At 37.6% G+C, this 18,692-nt stretch overlaps 1 long non-coding RNA gene across 2 annotated transcripts in view; it reads left to right on the forward strand.

Annotated features, from left to right (window-relative positions):
- The window catches only part of LOC110392416, a 30,466-nt gene continuing 14,109 nt past the window's right edge, over window positions 2,336-18,692 (forward strand). For both annotated transcript variants that reach the window (XR_002434348.1, XR_002434347.1), the window contains exons 1-4: window positions 2,336-2,637; window positions 3,293-3,360; window positions 14,484-14,667; window positions 15,708-15,868. This is a non-coding gene — a long non-coding RNA (uncharacterized LOC110392416). The remainder of the gene's footprint in view (window positions 2,638-3,292; window positions 3,361-14,483; window positions 14,668-15,707; window positions 15,869-18,692) is intronic.

Genomic DNA, 18,692 nt, shown 5'->3' on the forward strand with positions numbered 1-18,692 from the left:
TTGTCTTCCTGAGAACAGAGTTAGCGGTAAGCAGAAGAAAAAGAACTAGCAGCCATACCTCTGTTCTGGAAGGGCCTTGCAAGGATGGTGAGTCTACTCTTTGTTTTCACCTGTGCTTTGAGCAATCATGACTGCTAGGGCCAACATGAGTTTCACAGCACTGGTGATGTCTGAAGTCAGTTTCAGTTTACAGAGTAATTTCTACAGGTACGTGTCCTACAAATGACACTTTCCAAGCTTAACAAATAATGCTAATAATTACAGTTATTTACATTCACAGTAGCATGATGATTGATGTTATCACCTTGTCTTTAACATATTTGCCACAGCCTGCTACTCATTAGCATGCTTTTTGTTGCCTTTGTGCTTCCTTTTAAAGATTCTAATAATTCGAAATCAAATAAAAAAAGATTACCAGACTTCAAGTGTTCATAATGATGAACATACCGTAATTCATGATAATGAGTCACTGCCTAAGAAAAACAGCATCTTGATAGGAAACCTCTTTTAAGCATTCTTGGCTGCTGTTACAGTCCTCAGGATAGGATTTAGATAGTTGTTTTCAATCTGTTCCAGAAGAAACTGGAGCAACAAAATATGGATTTGTTTTCTGCCAACATCTTAAAATTTAAATCCTTATATTTGCCATTAACACATGCTGAAATACAAGTTGTGAACAGCAGGGCAGCAGGGTTTGAAGAACTGTTAGTGGAAGGACAAAGATTATTTGTCTGAGCACAAATAAACCTAATGCACATACTCTAGGGGCAGAAATGACTTTGAGAATGTTATAATCACAAAATCTGGCCAGCATCCATTCTTCAGGCACAGATGCTATCTGCCACACTGAGGAAGTCACTGACTTACTTTTTCTTAGGCACATAGGTGAAGGATTTTCCAAAGAGGTAACAGACATTCCCATGGATTACATTAGTGCCCGAACACATAATATTGTGGCTAATCTTCCATGTTTGAAATTACTCACATTAACTGGTGATCAAGTGTTCTTTTCTCGCCTGTAAAATCATCATCATGTTTCTTTCTCAGAAACTTTGCCTCATTTAACTTCAGAGTAACCTGTGTGAGTGAAAGCCTTCGTCTTGGCACGTATATTGTCTCTAAACAGGTGCTACTCTACAAATAAAAGTAAAAATGTTCTAATTCCTTATATATATGTATATTTTTACCTGCACACTCCGAGGTTCCCAGAGCATTTTCAGAATGGGTCACAAAGTCATAAGCATCAGTACAATTTGCTTTTGATCATATAATAAAATTAAATACTTTGTTTAGCCATTGGCCTAAGACAGTTAGCTTCCACTGGGTAACATGGAATTTATTTTTAAATCAAGTTCAGCCTTTTATGATTGTGCCAAAAAACTTAAAGCTTCTGTGTAGGAGTGGCAAAACTGTTTTAAAGCTGCCCTTCTGCTCTCGTTATTACTACATGCCTCAATGGGAAGAGGTAGACAACTAAGAAAGAGCGGTGGGTGGATTTTCTGCTGGGAAAGAGCTGCCATTGATTTATATCTGTAGAATATTTGTAGAGAGAAAGGGTAACACTTCTTAGATAAGTTTTTAGGTGAGATTTTTTTTTTTAAATCAAGACAGTCTCTACAGCACTTATTTATGGGAAAAGAAATGTATTTAAAGGAAAAGCTGCTGAAAAAAAAAGAGCTGCAGTTCTGCTTTGGATGCTTAAGAGTTGTGGAGCTGTCATGAAGTTTGTAACTGCTGCTGCCATGATTGCTTGCTGTGATTCTTGAGTGAAAAGCACATTTTCAGCGATTTTAGGTGGCACCTGCAGAAAAGGCTCAAACCCATACTGGATGCCCAGAGCGAATTATCTGTGACATGGAGGGAAGTTTATAGTGCTATTCTTTTCAATAGCATACTTAGGAAAGGGAGGGAAACCCAAATACCACTCATCAATGAAAGCAGTTGATGCTGTCTTTAGTGGTGCAGATATTGACAGTGAGATAATACATGCAGTTCATTTAGCTTGAAAAAACTGAGGCAATCAGTGAAAGGCCAAGGCTTAAAACAATTGTGTGCCTAAAGATAGGCTCCTCACTCACTGTTTAGTAACTGAATAAGGAAGATAGCTTTTTCAAAAATCTCTAGTACTTGACAGCTGTCAACATGAGCAGAATCAGCAGCAAAGCAAACAAGTAAAAATGGTTCTGTAATAATTTTGTTTGTTTTGTGTGAGGTAATCTGTGCATGAGGTCAGAAACATGCCAAGAATTCAGTCTGTAGATTGTGACCATAATATACCTACTCTGATAAAACAGAAATAATAATAAAACAAAATAAGATAAAGGAAAAAGAAAGAAAAGCACAAACCAGAAAAGTGCAATATAGACAGGAAGATAACAAGGATCATAGAAGAAAAATCACATAGCTCAGGAAAGTGCATGTTTCTGATGTGGATTTGACATCATATTTTACCTGTATTCATTCCTACAGGCAGCATGAAAAGCAAGCATTGACAAGGAAGTTATCTTGGCATATGGTCTTGGACAGCATGGCCTGTGCAGAAGGGGCAGCATGGAAGGTGACACTGAGGCACCTGTGTGGCTTTGAAGGAGGAGGCAGGAGATATGGACAGATTGGAATGCACGTGGCCGGCATGATGTGAGTTCAAAATGTGGGCTTGCTGTGAGGGGGCCAGAATTAGTTTCAGATGACATCATTTTAATTACCGATTATATTTAGAATATGTGGTAATATGGTCTGAGACCTTACATATGTTAATTCTGCAAATTTCTGTATGTACCTACAGCTTCTGAAAGCAAACTTAGCTAGGAAGATTTCCTCTATGTGAACTTCAAGCATGGTTCTGCAAAAAGGTTACATACCACAGCCAAAGGTGCTGTTTTTTTTTGTTTTGTTTTGTTCCATATCCAAGTCCAAAGATGGTGCTATTTAGTTTGTTTTTATTTTATTTCTCTTATCCAAGGTGGTTCTTTTTAATGTAGTATGCAAAAAATAAAATAAAATTGCATACTTATATATTCAGGCTTAATTTGTATTTGAAGATGTGAATGTATTTGGTCCAAATTTATCAGATTTATATTGGAAATTAATAGCAAGCATTTCTAATGCATTGCATTATAGCATAGATCTTTGTACTGTCTGAAATTCCCATGTGGGATTTGTTTGCCAATTTTCAAACATTGCCTCTGAAATATCTCAATACCTCACTACACGTTGATGAGCTGAAAAAGAAAATATCTCTTGTGATCTACATATGTGAGATCTTTTACTATCTTTCTGTTCGTTCTTACAGTGATCTCAGAAGTATAATACCAAATACCTGAAATTCTGAATAGTTATCATGATAGCACCTTCGTGTTGGTAAGTAGCCTGAGCCTTTAAAGTCAGGTGCAGGGAAGATTAAACTAGCTAAAGTCACATTATTATCATGTCTGGTAATGTTGGGACTGAGACACACCACCCTACAAAATATTCCTTCTACTTTTAAAAGTCCTGATGTATTTTGCTACCAGTGAAGTAGAATTTCATGTGAGTACATGTGGGACGAGTTGATCTGTAAATCTTTAAATCTTTTAATATAGAAAGTCATAATCTTTAACAGAACGTGTAGTGAAAAAAAAAGACTTAAAAGTCCAAAAAGATTTTAACCTTTCACCCAGTAATTGGATTGGTAAATGCTGAAGAAGATGATTACAGATAGTTGTCTTATATCTCCAATCTAAAAGTAACTAGAACACAGGAAGTTCTATACAAAAGCAAGGAAGAACAACTTCACTGTCAGAGTGATGGAGGAACAGGCTGCCCATAGAGGTTGTGGAATCTCCTTCTCTGGAGATATTCAAGACCTGTCTGGACACCTACCTGTGCAACCTGCTGTGGGGAACTGCTTTAGCAGGGGCTTGGCCTTGATGATCTTTAGAGATCCCTTCCAACCCCTGTAATTCTGTGATTCTGTAATATGACAGCACTTGCTGTAGAAATGACCAAGAAGTAACATCAGGAGTCTGAGTAACGAAAAAACCATTTTTGCAGTAAAGAAGGTAAAAGGGGCATCATAAGGACAATATAAATTACGTACTGCAATGGTCTTGACTGAAATAAACACGAAGGATGTTTAATCTTCAATTTAGGTAAGTGGTTTTGCACAAGGTGTTAGTACTAAAAGTTTCTTCAACAGAAAAAAGAAAAAATTTTATTGTGGGCAAAATCCTATTGGAGAGTGCTAAAATATCACCTGTTGGGCAAGTCTACTCTAGAACATCTAGACTTTAAAAGGGAACAGAACAGAGATATCTTTTTCCTGTTAGAAAGAGAGGTACAACTGTGAGGTACACTGCAGAGGGGAACTCAATAGGTAATCAGTAGCTTACTGCATGGTATTTAAAATCAGTATAGTGATACCAAAATCAGCAATGGATTATTACTGCAACCTTTTATTGCTTCAGAAATAATTTAAATATTCTCAGGCTGTTACTGAGAGGAAACTCTGCAGGTGAGTTTAGAAGAACAAGGAAGATCTTCCTTTGTTGCTGTTCTCTGCAAGACATAGTGTTAGAAGAGCTTTGGAAGTCTTGTTTCAGGGCACTTGAAACTCTCAGTTTTTCTTTGTCTTGCTTGGTCTTCATGCTCAAAAAGTTTCAAAAAGAGGTTTGGCTGTATGACATGCTGCATAGCTGTGTGCATAGTCACAGATGTGCACTGCTGGGCACTATCTGAGGCTTTCCCAAATGTGCTTTCATTCTTTCCTCCAGTTCATGGATTCAGATGTTTCCTGAGAAAAGTCTAGCACCAAACATAAGATAAAGTGTTTTGCCCTTTCATGTCTGGATCACTGAATTATTTCACTGTTCCTCTTCCTTGAGGTCAGTTCAAGGTTTTCCCTGTTCTAAGCAGGGTAGAAAATTGGACAGCATCCTTTTTTTTCTTCATCATAGGATTTATGTATGTGCAGTTTCTCCTGCTTGGATTCTCCCTTTTGCAGCACCCAGCTGTGCTGAATGCTCACCTCAACCTACTTGCCAATTCTAAATGCTCTTCAGGGTCATGGATCTATTCAAACCAATGTGAATAACACATCACATCAATTATTCCACTTTAAAAAAAGAAAAAAAAGAAAAGAAAAAAAAGACAAAACAAACAAACAACAACAAAAAAAAATCCCACAAACCATTAAATGGCTTGATTTTCTCAGATCTCCTACCATAGAATAATGTGTCTGTCAGGAGAAAGACTGGGTCCCTCTTGAGACCTCCAGTGGCTGACTTGCTCTGTTCCAACTTGAGCACATTACCTATTTTTCTATGGCAAATCTCCTACCTCATTCGTCACCCTTGCAGTTTTAAGATGCTGTACGCCATGGCAACAAATCTCTTCCATCCACCTTCTGCACCAAAGCAAAAATGAGTGACTTCTGGAACAATTTTATTTATCACATAACTTTTTTCCCATGTTGAATGGTCCAAGTTTTTTGTCTCCTACTAAGTCTTTTCTGTATTATTTATCTATTTATTTATTTATTTTTATTTGAAAACTGAGCTCTTTCATGAGCCAACCCCATTGTGAACTTGGAAGAACTGAGGCTGATTTTAGTGCTGGAGAGAGACCTTGTGAAACTTACAGGATCTACGGGCTTTTGGCTATGAAAAGGAGAAACAGTAGCAGGTGCAATTTTAATTGTCATGGCTTAGACTGTCATCAGAGTCATCTTTCTTGCGTGATTTTCATCAAAGTGTTTCTCTCATTGTCATGTTTGTGTTATAGCATGCTAGATTTTGAATAGGCTAATATTTTAAATATGCTAACATAAGTGGTCATTGCTGTTTCTTTCTCTATACTTCTATCAAAATATGTGATATTTTTGTCAAAACTTACTCTCAACACTTTTTGAACTTTTTGGTATAGCAGCCTTTGTTAAGAAGGATTTAGGTTTCTGCAAAAACCTGAAGCTAATCTTTGAATAATAACATATGTAAGCTTTAATGCAGAAAACTGCTGGAAATAGTGGAAAACTGACAGAACGTTGTCATGGAAACCACTAACACCTAGATATGGATGAAAAAAATTCATTCAGAGATTGCAATTATTTGAAAAAGAATCTGTAGGTTTCTTAAACATTTTTTCCACTTAATTCTGATGATAGAACTACTTTGAGTTTTCAAAGATTGTGGATTCATGCATGTATACATACCAGGAACTCTGTGCTTTATGCTAGATTAATAAAAAATAGTTCTGGAAGATGAAATTGCTGAGAACCAAATACACAGACTGAGGAGGATTTTATTGGTGTCTTGTATTTGAGAAGTAAAGCTTTTTCATTCTTAATAAAATTTGTTTAATCTTTTTTGACTGAGCACGAGAGAAATATGCATATAGAGTAAACACAAGGGCATGATGTGGGCTACTGAGAGAATATCTGACAAGTGCAGCTGATCATGAAATAAAAGCTAAAATAAGTAAGAAAAGATGGGTGGAATCCAGATCTACATCACTCTGGGCTGGTTTTAATTTTTGAGGCTCTATAGCCTGTTATTTAAATGCTCCCCTCATGAGCTTTTCTATTTAAAAATAAACTCAATGGTTCCTAGTAAATAAAAGTATGTATCTAAAAACAAATTTACAAAGCAATATTTTTTTAATTTCTATTTTTTTTCCTTCATGTAAACTTCTTGTTGTGTTATGATGGGTCTGGGCCATTCAGATAGAATTTTTCAAATGTCACTTACTGCCTTCACAGAGCCATTCTTACTCAAATACCTATGTGTTACAATGATCTTGGAAATGTGTAGAACTGACAGTTCTGCACAGCAACTTATAGTTTCTTAAAGGCTTTAAGAAATCTAAAATATGGAGTGTAAAGATGAGTCAGACTCTAAAATTTTTATTCTTCAGGTGTAAATGAAAAGTGAGCCTCCAGAAAATATTTAAGATGGTTCAGCAAGGAAAGTTGAATTTAGAATAATGTTCCAAGCCTGCTGGAACATAAGAACATTTGTAACTGTTTACAAAAATTGTCCATAATGCCCAAAACATAAACAAAGAGATGCTTGGAGAAGAGCGAGGACGGGTCAAACATATATGCTATTTCCACCCTAGTAATTTTCATACTCTGACTATATTTTCAGAGACTTTCCTGAACATGCCTGTGCCTAATCTGCTTTGTAATCTGCAGTGCCTTTCTACACACTTCTTTGCTTTCAAATCTGTACAAGTTTCTTACTGTCACAGTTTCCTTTGGCACTGAATTCCATAGGTCTGGTCTACTCACTGCATTGAGAACCATGCATTACCTTTATTTTGTACCAGCCTCCTGCCAGCTTTACAGCATTTGCTTTGTTTGGTGACTACCAAACAAAAATTAATTTAAAAAATTTAATTAAAAATTTAAAAAATGTTTTCCCAGAACAGTGTGCTTTTATTTGTCTCACTCCTGAGTGGTAATGGTCAGTTTAGAGTCCATCCTTCTATCTGTGATAGTTTCTCCCCCAGTGCATCACTGTATATTTATCCACAATGAATGTTATCAGCCATTCTTCTCTCCAGCCACTCAGGCTCACACGGCTCATATGGCTCCTGCAATTTTTCAGTTCGTCCATATTCTAGCTACCTTGCATAAATTTGTATTATCCGGAAAATGTGGTTTGTCATTGTCATTTGCACCCTTTTCTGCAACATTTTATCCACCTTTTTTTCTGTACGAATGTAAATGACAATAACATTTGCACTGAGATCTGAAATGCAGAGAAGACTTTTGTGTGAGGCTTTGAAGACATACCTGCTGTCACAGAGAGGAAAATGGGTTGAACAAACTAGGGAGTGGAACAGCATTTGACTGGATTAGGTGGCTAGCCTCCTAATCCTCAATTTCTGTAATGCAGATTGTCTCTCAAAAACTGGAGGCATAACATTCTTTTGTTTTCTTCATGAAAAGTGTAAGTAAATCACCTGATCCTTGTATTCTTATGCACCTGCTGTGGCACAATTCTTTCCAAAAGTCAGTGTAAAAAAAAGATTCCTATCAATTTTGCAGGAGTCACTCCTCAGGCTGTGGTCTTCATAGATCTGCAGGTACAACAGACAAAGTCTTGTTGTTAGCTCACAAAGAGTCCAATGAATTGATGCTCTTGGATTCTGAGACAAAGCTGGAGGGACCATCTTGTAGCCCACCATCAGACTGCTGTGCTGCAGCCAAGTTTTTGCCAGAGTCCTTCCTCCCTATTCATCCTGACTTGGGGACCTGTCATTTCAAGGTGTGGTTTTCATGGAGTTACTCAACTTCCAGTGTGCTCCTTCATTCAAAAGCAGCGGAATCTTCTCTTTTGCTCTCAGTCTGGCTTTCTGATTCCAAACTAAAGCAAACACAAGTTTGAAGATCTGCAGCACTTGCTTTTGTGGTATTTGAAATAAAACTGCAAATATGTTCACAGCTCTTTCCTCTGGGGGTAAATGCTTTGGATGTTGGAGAGGTATTCCTGGTTCAATTTGCTGTCCTCTGTCTAATGTAAAGTTTTTAAGTGATCATGCAATTTCTTGATCACTAATAGTCAGTCTTTGCAATGTGGGATTCTTTACCGTTGTATGCTTGATCTTGACTAGGAGTGGAGAGGCAATAACTTCTGGTATTCAGCCAGAATTCGTAATACAGAGTTTGTTGAACTTCTGCTTTCACGTCCTTCCACGTTCATGTCAGGTCTGGGGAGGACAGACAGTGTGACTCAGTAAAAATCCTAATACAAGAGTAATGCATTTGAATCAGCAGAATGATTGCTCTTAAGTGGTAGAGGCCCTAGAGACAGAGCTTTTGTAGAAAGATGCAGCTCCCTAGATACCTAGTCAGAGCTGTGGTTGCCACATGATAATTAAATAGAATAGTAGCATATATATTCTGCAAAGCTCATGGTTTCTTCTACATTATGAGTTTGCCGATGAAGCTTCACGTTGAGTAAGAACTGCATATTTGGGCCAGATCCTGTATCCTCTCTCAGTAGCAGTAGTGGCCATATAAGGCAAAATACAAGACATAGTTCCTGAGTCAAAGGTAGTGTCTTTGAGTTTAAAAGTAAGCAATATGGAGTGCAGGTGTGGCGGCAAGCTCTTTGTTCATCCTGCCTCATCTGGCAGTGTGTGCACTGGGGGCAGGATCTGCTTATAGCCCATCTTCAAAGTGCTACACTGATAGCATTGCATACATGGCCAAGGACTATAATGTTGCAGACCACAATACTTAATATGATTCATCTGGACAAAAGGTGAAACTCTGACCCAAATAAGTCAAATCAGATTTCTTATGTTTCTGAAGCTTGAATTGTTGTGTCTTCATCATTATATGCTAAGGCACTGCTTTAAAAGGCTGTTGTAAAAATCATCCTTACCAAAGCAGTTTTAGTTGACTACCCTGCCTTGTTCTAGTTGATACTAGAATAAAACAAGCAAAGGTTTGATAAGGATTTCAAGCAGGTAGCCCATGCTATTCATTTTACATGAATGGTCATGTCTGTTTAGCTATTAATTACCTTGCCCTTTGGTACAATTGCTAACTAAAGTCTAATTTATTCTAACTTTTATTAAAAGCAAGTGTACTTAGTGCTGTAATGATGAGCAACAGACTAAATCCGCTGTGGAAGAGAATTACAGCTGGAGCCGGAGGAGATCAACATAACATTTTTTGGTGGAAGAGAATGGTAGTTTAATAAAATATGAAACAGGATTAATGTTGCAGATGACCTTAAAATACTGTATAACAAAGAGCAGAATGGCAATTATACGTATAGCAGTAACTGGCTGATGGCGGGTGCCTGTAAGTTTTAAGGCGATCAAAATGGTGTAAAAGAAGCTAAATTCAGAATGATTGGGTCCATATAATTTAATGTAAATGCTAGCTTACCACAGAAGTAAACAAAAATAAACTCAATTATTTCTTCCATTCTGTAAAAACTTAAGTAATTTGTTTTTGGGAAGAGGAAATTTAGTAAAGCAAATTTCACTGTTTTCAACTAGGGTGTTAAAACGGCCACGGCTGGCTGGCAGTCTCTCAGGCTGGCTTTTCGTTCTCATGCAAACTGGCTCTGTCTCCATTCCAGACACTGTGCCAAGCACTAGGGGAGTCCATGTGGCAGGCTGTCGTCTTCTGCTGCGAGCAGTCCGTGACCTCAGCATAGTAGTGCACATGCTGGGTAACTTGTACAAACAGCAGATGATTTCTTGGTGGCGTGCTCATGGAGGTGGCTAGCCAAGCACTAATGCTGGGGAACACAGTCTGCCTCCAGCAGGTTCTCCCAGAACTCTGAGGGCAATAAATTGTATTTTTCCCAAGACCTCACCATCTATATTTATAAATGCTCATTTATTTTTTAATCTCCAGAAATCTTCTCATCTTCCTTAGTTCAACTGAGGAATTATGTAAAAGGTCCTTTCCTTGTCATTTTCTAGTAACCTTTTCAATTATTATCTAATTCACAGCAAAACCATGCAAAGCATCCAATGAGATAATATTGAGATTTGCTTACATCCACTGTAAAAAAAAAAAATAAGGTATTGTAAGAATGATTTGGGTCTGAACTATCATTCACCTTCTGTTATATTGAGTTTTAAGATGTGCACACTGAAATTGCACTTTGATTTTCACTAGAAATTAAAATACATTCTGATATATTTTTAATAATAATGTGATGTAATTGTGTTATAAATTGTTCTTTTTTTTTTTTTTTACCTTTTATCACGTAGCTTTCCTTTATCATTAGCAGTACCTGGCTTTATACTAACAAGTATTTCGTAATAGCTGTGCTTCAATTTTGTAAGTGCTTACTTTTGTATTAGGTATATACAATAATCATATATCCATGGGTATTAAGGTCTTGTTCTGCTTAAATCATGAACTGTTTTCCTCAAATGCTGTTTGTTTATGCTAAACTTGCAGTGCAAGGACAACAGTCTATGATGCTTGTAAAGGAACATGCCAGAGGTATGCTAAAATGAGGGATTTCAGGGAAACATGGTGCACCTTCTGAGTTGCACCTAAGTCTGGAGCATGCAAGCAGTCACTAAGCTCCCAGAACACTTTGGCTTTGACAGAAGGGTTTGTGGGAAACTTGCCCACGAGACGTGCAGAAGATGCTCTGGTCACCTGTATGCTGTAATCAGATGGCGTTTAAATACTAGTCACCCTTAGCATTTATTTTGGGGCACATCTCAGAAGTGGAGCAGTTGCTGTGTGGAGTTGTGTGCCTATAAAGGTGATACCACTTCTTTGCATAATTTCAATTTTTGATCATTTTCAGTATTAATCCTGGTTATGAGCAAGGTGTGCTGGTTCCAAGTCAATACTTTTAATGTGGGCTGAACAGGCTGTTTGTGGCACAGGCTGTTGCACTTCTCCTTGGCTTTCATAACTGTCAGCCTCCAAGCATGCTGCAGGCTGTAAAAAGTGATGCAGCTAATGTCTGTTGCATGTTGTTTAGTCTCTCAGCTTTTCCCCCGGAGGACAAATGTGCATGCTGTTATTTCTACCATTTTGTATGGGTTTTGTTTCAAAACAATTCACAGCTGTATGTTTGTGGCAGAAAGAGAAAAGGGCAAGGTTAAAGAAGTGAGCTTTGCATGTAGACGGGATGTGGCAAAATTTACCTTAGCTTTCACAAGAGTTTTGGACTGTCCTTCAGGAAAAATTATTCTGCACTGCTGAGCTTCAGTTTTACATAACTGAAGTTGTACTATGGTGGTGCATAGTTGATGTTGACAATGTGGTTTTCATCCTGCAGCTCTGGGGAACGTCCTGAACGTTTACCTGTGGTATCTGAAGGCTACTGCCTGTTGGGCAGATCAGAACTCAGACCTGGCATCAGCTGTTTTCTGCAGGAAGCCATATGTGGCAGCAAGCAGAGTAAATCAGAGCTGATCTTTGTAACGTGAATTACAGAGAAGAGATCTTGCAGCATCTTCAGTTATTTGGAATTTATTAGGAGTTTATTCTGACTGGGTAAGCTCTGCTCATGTAGCTGGTTTGTGTCAGTTGACTGTGGAATCTTTCATGGAAATGGGATAAATATTTTGGCTGATTGGAGATGGTAAGGATCAAACAAAACAATGTCACTTACAGTTTCTCTACAAAATTGACAGCAGGGCACCAGCATTCAATGGAGTATTGCACAGAGGGTAGTTTTCCATTTCTAGAAATTCATTGGTATTTTTTCCCATATTTTTTATGGAAATTTATAAAGAAACCAGAGAGATTTATCACCTAGTGCAGCAGTATGCCTAAATACTTTCTTAACTTGACAGGCAGTCCTTTCGAAATTTGAAGGTTAAATCCTGGCAGCAGTGGAGTGAATAGCAAATTCCCATTGACTTCATTGAGCAAGGGCTCACTTTAATTGCCTAATTAAATAGTTCTTTACTTCAGAAAAGACAGTAGAAAGAGGAATATTCAGTAATAGCTCAAAGTATTTTTGGTGAAATCTATTTACTTGGAATAAGGCTTTTCCATGACAAGGAGATAACTGCTGAGATTTAAAATGGTGCAAAACATCAGTCTGAAGGTAATGAAGGACATTGGTGGACTCTCTGCTCATTGATGCTGGACTCTCTTTTGGTGAATGTGTTTCCTTCATTTGCTCACTTCTCTGCACCAGACTGGTGAAGTCAAAGATGACAAATTTTTAGAAGACTTCTGCAAAATCAACTCTTAGAATAACATTTTAGATTCTTACATTTGGACCTGAATACAATTATTTAGAAGAAAAAACCTTGGGGAAGGAGGATCTTTCTCTTGTGAACCATTTATCCATTACTTTTTTTGATCTAATTTGCCTAAAGCGAAGCTCCTCCTTATTTTTCATTAAGAGGAATAAAAGGGATTTTTTTTTTCTTCAGAGAGAGGAAGCATCATTTCGCAGCCTATTTCTAATAGACATTTTTTATTTAGTACTTTTGCACTGGAGAATTATTTTGCATTTGTATAATTAATCCTAATGATTTGATCAGTTTTTCTCAATGAGATGACTTGAATGTTGAAAAAAAGGTTGCCTTGACAAGTCTCTCTGCCACACAAGAAAGAAGATCACACTGTTACTGAAATATGGGTCACATCAGGATATGCTTCATATGTTTAATTGCATCTTTTTATGAATGGCACACTTTCATGCATTTCTTATTAAAGGAAACATAGTGTTTTCGTTTATTAGGAGTTAGAAGCGAGACTTGTATTAAAGAGATTATAGGCTATGATTTATTCATCACCGGCTGCCAGTGCTTCCGACCTGTGAGATGATACCATGTGAGAGGGCTTTCTAAGGGCAGGAGAGTCAGGATTTCAGCTGAAGTCCTGGAGCAGTATCCTCTTCAAGGTCATACTCTCCTCCTCCATAGATATATTGACTCAAAGATAATCTGGAGAGTGGGAATACCATCTGAACACACTGGTAATATGGCATTTGAAGGACAGTTGTTTTTCCTTTACCATGACCATAATAAGCAAGGGAGCACAATACAGAAACACTGAATTAGCAACACCAGCTCCAGTGAGTATTATGTTCAGCATTGCAGTGCCATGTTGATATGTATGTTTCCCTGTTAGCTCATACAAAGCCAATTTAGGTGTTTCTGCTCTGCATCGAATTGTCTATGCATCTCAGAGTTGGTTTGCCAGGGAGACAGACAGATGTCTTTATACTTAAATATCCTTAACATCGAACCTCTGATCCAGTCTGAGTGCTAGTAGATTAGATGCAATAAAATTTCCTCTCTTACTAGGCAAGCATGATCTAGTATCACGGTTTCCCTGAGAGAGAAGACAAAGATCTAGGAAGACTGGGAAGAATCAAATGTATATGCACAAATCCTCTTTCCTACTGCAGCAATCCATAGATTTGAGATGGGAAGAAGAATACGGATGTTAGGTCTTCTCAGTAATTACGCAGAACTCTGCAGGGATGGTTTTTATTTTGATGTATTCCCTGAGATGGTAGGATAACTTGCAAAAAGGAAATAACATCTGATTTGAACAGATGTCTGTCATTGTAATTATTAGATTTCAGGTGGTTAGTGATAGCAAAAATAGTCAGAATCAAAATATTTAGGCTGCCTCCCAAGTGTTTTAAATCAGGCTGAGCCCTTGCACAGGAACATGAAATATAACAGTGCATCTCCCTGGGGCCTTTTGTGCACATAGATACAAATCAGTTTTTATCTGGGGAAGGTGAAATGCACTTGGTGAAGTTAGAAACTGAATCTACACAAAATAAAAATTAAAATGTATGTGTCCCTCCCCTTTAACATTAATCCTTTTCACTGTTTTCCTTCCAGTAACATCTAGAATTGGGACACACTTTCAGTCTTCCACTCCTGATTTGGTGTGGTAACAATAATCATAGAGAGGTTTCACAAAGTCTTTTTGTTTGGTCCCTGTTAGAAGGACTAGATTTATCTCTATTATTTTGTTTACTTTTAAGATCTCAGCTCCCCTGCTCTCCTCTTTTATCTCTCTCTACAAGGTGCCCAACTGGTGCAATTTTGTATTTGATCCACATCTTGCAGAGGAGGCACAATCTCTGTTATCTCTGTTGGCAAAGTCAACATCAGGGAAAGATGAGGACATCTGGGGCTCTTCAGCAGAATTTTTGCTTGGATTTTCTGTTTGCTTTGGGATACTTTCTTTTCTCCAAACACGTATTTGAGGTAAGTACCTATCCTTAACCAGCACTCCCTGTCAATAACACATTCATATTAATTAGTGCTTATGCAACTTTACAAAAGTTTCAGGAGAAGGAAGAATTATTTTCCAGCAACAATGTTAGGGCATGGGCATACATGACAGTAGTGGCTCACCACATAAGCTAATCAGTAATGATTATTTTAACAGGAAAGGAAAATCTAATAAACTATTTCCAATATGACAGTTGTCCCCATCAAGCACTAACTCTGACCTAAGCCATTCCACCTCTGTCTCCTTTTTGTTTAGATGTTTTAGAAGTTTTTTTTCCTAAGACTGTTACATCTGCTTTACTGCTTTTCCATATCCTATTTCAAAATGTGACCTTACGTAGGATTTGGTTCATCAGTTAACAATTAACAAACAGGCTTGTTCCCAGTCATAAATACTTCTCTAACTGATGTTTATTATGATCTCTCATAAATGAGAATCATTTATGCAAACTCCTCTAACCTTGAAATGGAATTCAGATTGCCTGTAATTCCCTGTAAATGTCTGAATTAACACAATAGAAGTCTTTCTGGCTTTGAAAGCATTTTTTGAGTTCAGGGTCACATCTCAGCCTCCCCTACGGAAGACTAATTTTTTTTTTTTAGTGTCCTACTTTCACATCACATCTTCCCACTAGGATTGTTGTATTTACTCTGACTGGTGAACATCACTGGCACACGCACTGTTTGGCTAGTGAAGATTTGTGTAGATTGGCAAATCATTCCCAGCAGCTGGCAAGTCATGAGTGGGCAAGTTGCCCATGTTCTACATTCCATGCTCAAATTTATCAGCTCTATTATTACCATGGTTGAAATGTAAGTTGCCACAGGTAGAAGTTACTCCACCTTTTTCCACAGCAAAAAGCGTTTTCTGTGTGACACCAAAGGGCTTTGAACTTTCCTATATTGGAGTCAAGTAGTCATAGAATTTTCTGGTTTGATTAAGAAAAAACATCAGAAGTTTTGAAACCAACAGATGCTGCATCATAGCTAAGATCACCTGTCTTTTCTTACAGTTCATTCTGCAGTCAGTCAGGGATTAAGCAGGCTGGAGAGAAGTGTGTCAATGAAGATGTGTAAGTACCTGTAGGGGGAAAGGAAGACTGAGAGGAGAAGAAACATGCAAGGAACAAGGAAAAAAGACAATTGCCACCCAAAATGGAGCAACTGGAAAACTGTAAGTACAGTCATGTATTTTTAACATTCATATTAATATAATGCTGAGATAAAGTTTTAACAAGGTAATCTAACTCCTAGATCTCTCTGTTGAAGTTGGAGGAGGCAGTGTAAATGTACATTGCTTTAAATGAGAAAAATGTTGGCCCCTGAGCGTGGTGTATGTTTGTGGTCTTGGCATGTTTCCTAAAGGCCAGACATTTACAGAAGGGTGAGAGTTTATACAAGCCTATACATACACACCTCCTTCTCCTTGACACTAAAGAAACAAGCTAACTATCCAGTTGAAAATTTTAAGGTATCTGAACATACCAGTTGGTCATAAGATGAATGGCTGTTTAAGGGGAGATGAGACCTGTTTATGCCTAATTAGATTATTGCCAGCTGTATCTGTATGGTTTAGGTCTAGTGAGACCCAAGAACATCTGGTCCTCATAAAGGCTATGAGCACAAAGAGGGATTTTCGTTGATGGGAAGAATTCATTGTTCATGTGACTGCTAGGCAGATGGTGAAAAGCGTGAGGGTAGAAAAGTTCCTCTGGGAGTCTCCGATTAAGAGAAATGTGTAAGAGTCCATTTCTGAAAATTGTTGTCTATCTGAGCTGGAGGAAGCTTCTGCCCAATAAACTGTTTCCTGAGGCAAATAGTATTTGAACAAAAAAGACTTCTGATGTCTTCTCTTTTCCCCCTTTTTTTTCCACTGCTTTGCTGAGGTAGCTTTTGAGTATCCACAAAAAGACATCATGGTTCTTGTGTGTTTTTTCTGCAAGTGATAGTCTGTACCAAAATACTGGTAATGGAACAGGAGAAATTTAGCCTGGTCTCTTATTTGAGAAAGCAACTGTGATTTAAAAAATGGATGAAGGAAAATAATTTGGACTTTCATTGTTAAAATATTAAATCTCCCTTCTTTAAAGAAATTGTTAAAATATATAAAGGAAATATTTTTACTGCTAGGTTGCAAAAAGCAGAACTTTCGCTAGATGTAGGCAGTCCTGAGTCCTTGAAGCTATGATAAGCACAGAGAAAAATATAGCAATTCTTTTTATGTCAAATTATAGCAATAAAGTAGTATTGTTCCTGTGTTTAAACTAGATTGTGCAAGGCAATATTCCTAGTGCATGGCATCATTTTGACTTATCTTCATTTCTCCTTTATGTCCTCTCAACCTGACTATCGCAGCTACCTGGCTCAATCCCAGCTCTTCAGTGCGAGCAGAATGCTGCAGTCTGCCCTCATGTATATGTGTCAGGAAACATGAATGTCAACCTCTTTTTCCAACAATTATGTTGGCTCCCATCTGCTTTAGAATCCAGCTCAAAGCAACTCTGCATCTATTTAAAACTCTATTTGACAATCTGTATGTTAGCACAAAGACCCTGTTTAGCTTTTTCTTGAAAACAAAAATACAAAGTAAGGAAAGAATTTTGCTAAAATATATTACTGGATAAGAAAAGCCGGAGCTTGTTTCAGCCACTGTGTTCTTTATGCATCTGGCAAAAACAGCGCCTGACCTATCTATTAAATTCCTGCGATCAAAAGGTATTTATTTTGCTGGAAACAGTTACAATTTTTGTATTACTCTATTTACACCAAGAAAATGAATCCTAATTAATTTTTGTTAGGTGTTAGCTGTGATTGCTCAGCTTTCCAAAGGGAAGAGAGAGTTCAAGAATCAGAGTTCATGGAAGGATTTGCTCTTTCAAGCTGCTTTCTGAAGGTTTTAATTGCACCTGGAATTTGTCAGCTATATCCTCTTGGGCTGTGCAATGGGAGTACTGTGCATGAACTTTTAGAGCTAATGAAGGAGGATGTTCTAGGATTAGAGCTGTAAGCAGTCCCACACACTTTTCTTCCCGTTCTGTTTTCCATTCTTTAGTGCCAACACTCCCAACTCCAACCTGTCTCTCTGGGGCAGGGATGAGACTTTGGGGACAGGCAACAGTAGGATGGGGCAATTAAAAGGTGAGGATCTTTAGGGACAAAATTCATGCACCTCTCCTGACCAGATGAAGTTAAAACTCCACAGCTTAATGTAACTTAAAGATTTATGGATCTGTCTTTTGGTCCAAGACCATCACCATTAGAAGAGGCGAGAGCTTCTCCTTGTATTTGGAATTTATTACCATTATTCTTAAAATATCTGCCTCAAAACAAATCTATTTGTATGCTATACAAATGTACCATTATCTGTGTTTAATGAAGCTAAAACACTTTTAATAATGACTTCTCTATTGCACAATAGAAAGAAAGAAACGTCTGAAATTGTGTGCTATTTAATGGACAGATAAGCAGCAACTCTTCCTCTAATTTACTGAAAGAAGTTCAAGGAATTTTCTGTTTGTTCAGTAGCAGGCATCTATATCTTGAGCTGCTTTGTAAATAAAAGTCTTACTCTTTATTTGGCAATGAAGTCACATAACATGAGCTCTCCGAGTCTGGAGCTGTGTAAGTTTCCCAGATTTTAGATGGAGTTTGGATTTGGGATTTTGGTTTCATGTATTTTAAGGAAAGAAGCCAAGCAAGAAGTTATATGTGTTAAAAATTTTTTTACCTGTGTTAAAATATTTTCATGGCTCTAATCAAGAGTCTATGAATGAACAGATTTGGATCTGAATTTCATCAGTAGTCTAGATCAAGGCTGAACAGAAGTTCAGGGCCATTTTTCATTCTAAACAGCTTCTGTGGGTTTATGACCCTACATTTTTGTTTGTTTTTTTTTTTTGCTGTTTTGTTTGGGTTTTGTTTGAAACTTCATACATTTCAGACATCTTCTGCAGCACTTTGATTTAAATTGGCAAACTAGCAATGCTTTCAGCAGATAA

The sequence above is a fragment of the Numida meleagris genome, chromosome 1, assembly GCF_002078875.1.
Source record: "Numida meleagris isolate 19003 breed g44 Domestic line chromosome 1, NumMel1.0, whole genome shotgun sequence".
Taxonomy (NCBI): domain Eukaryota; kingdom Metazoa; phylum Chordata; class Aves; order Galliformes; family Numididae; genus Numida; species Numida meleagris.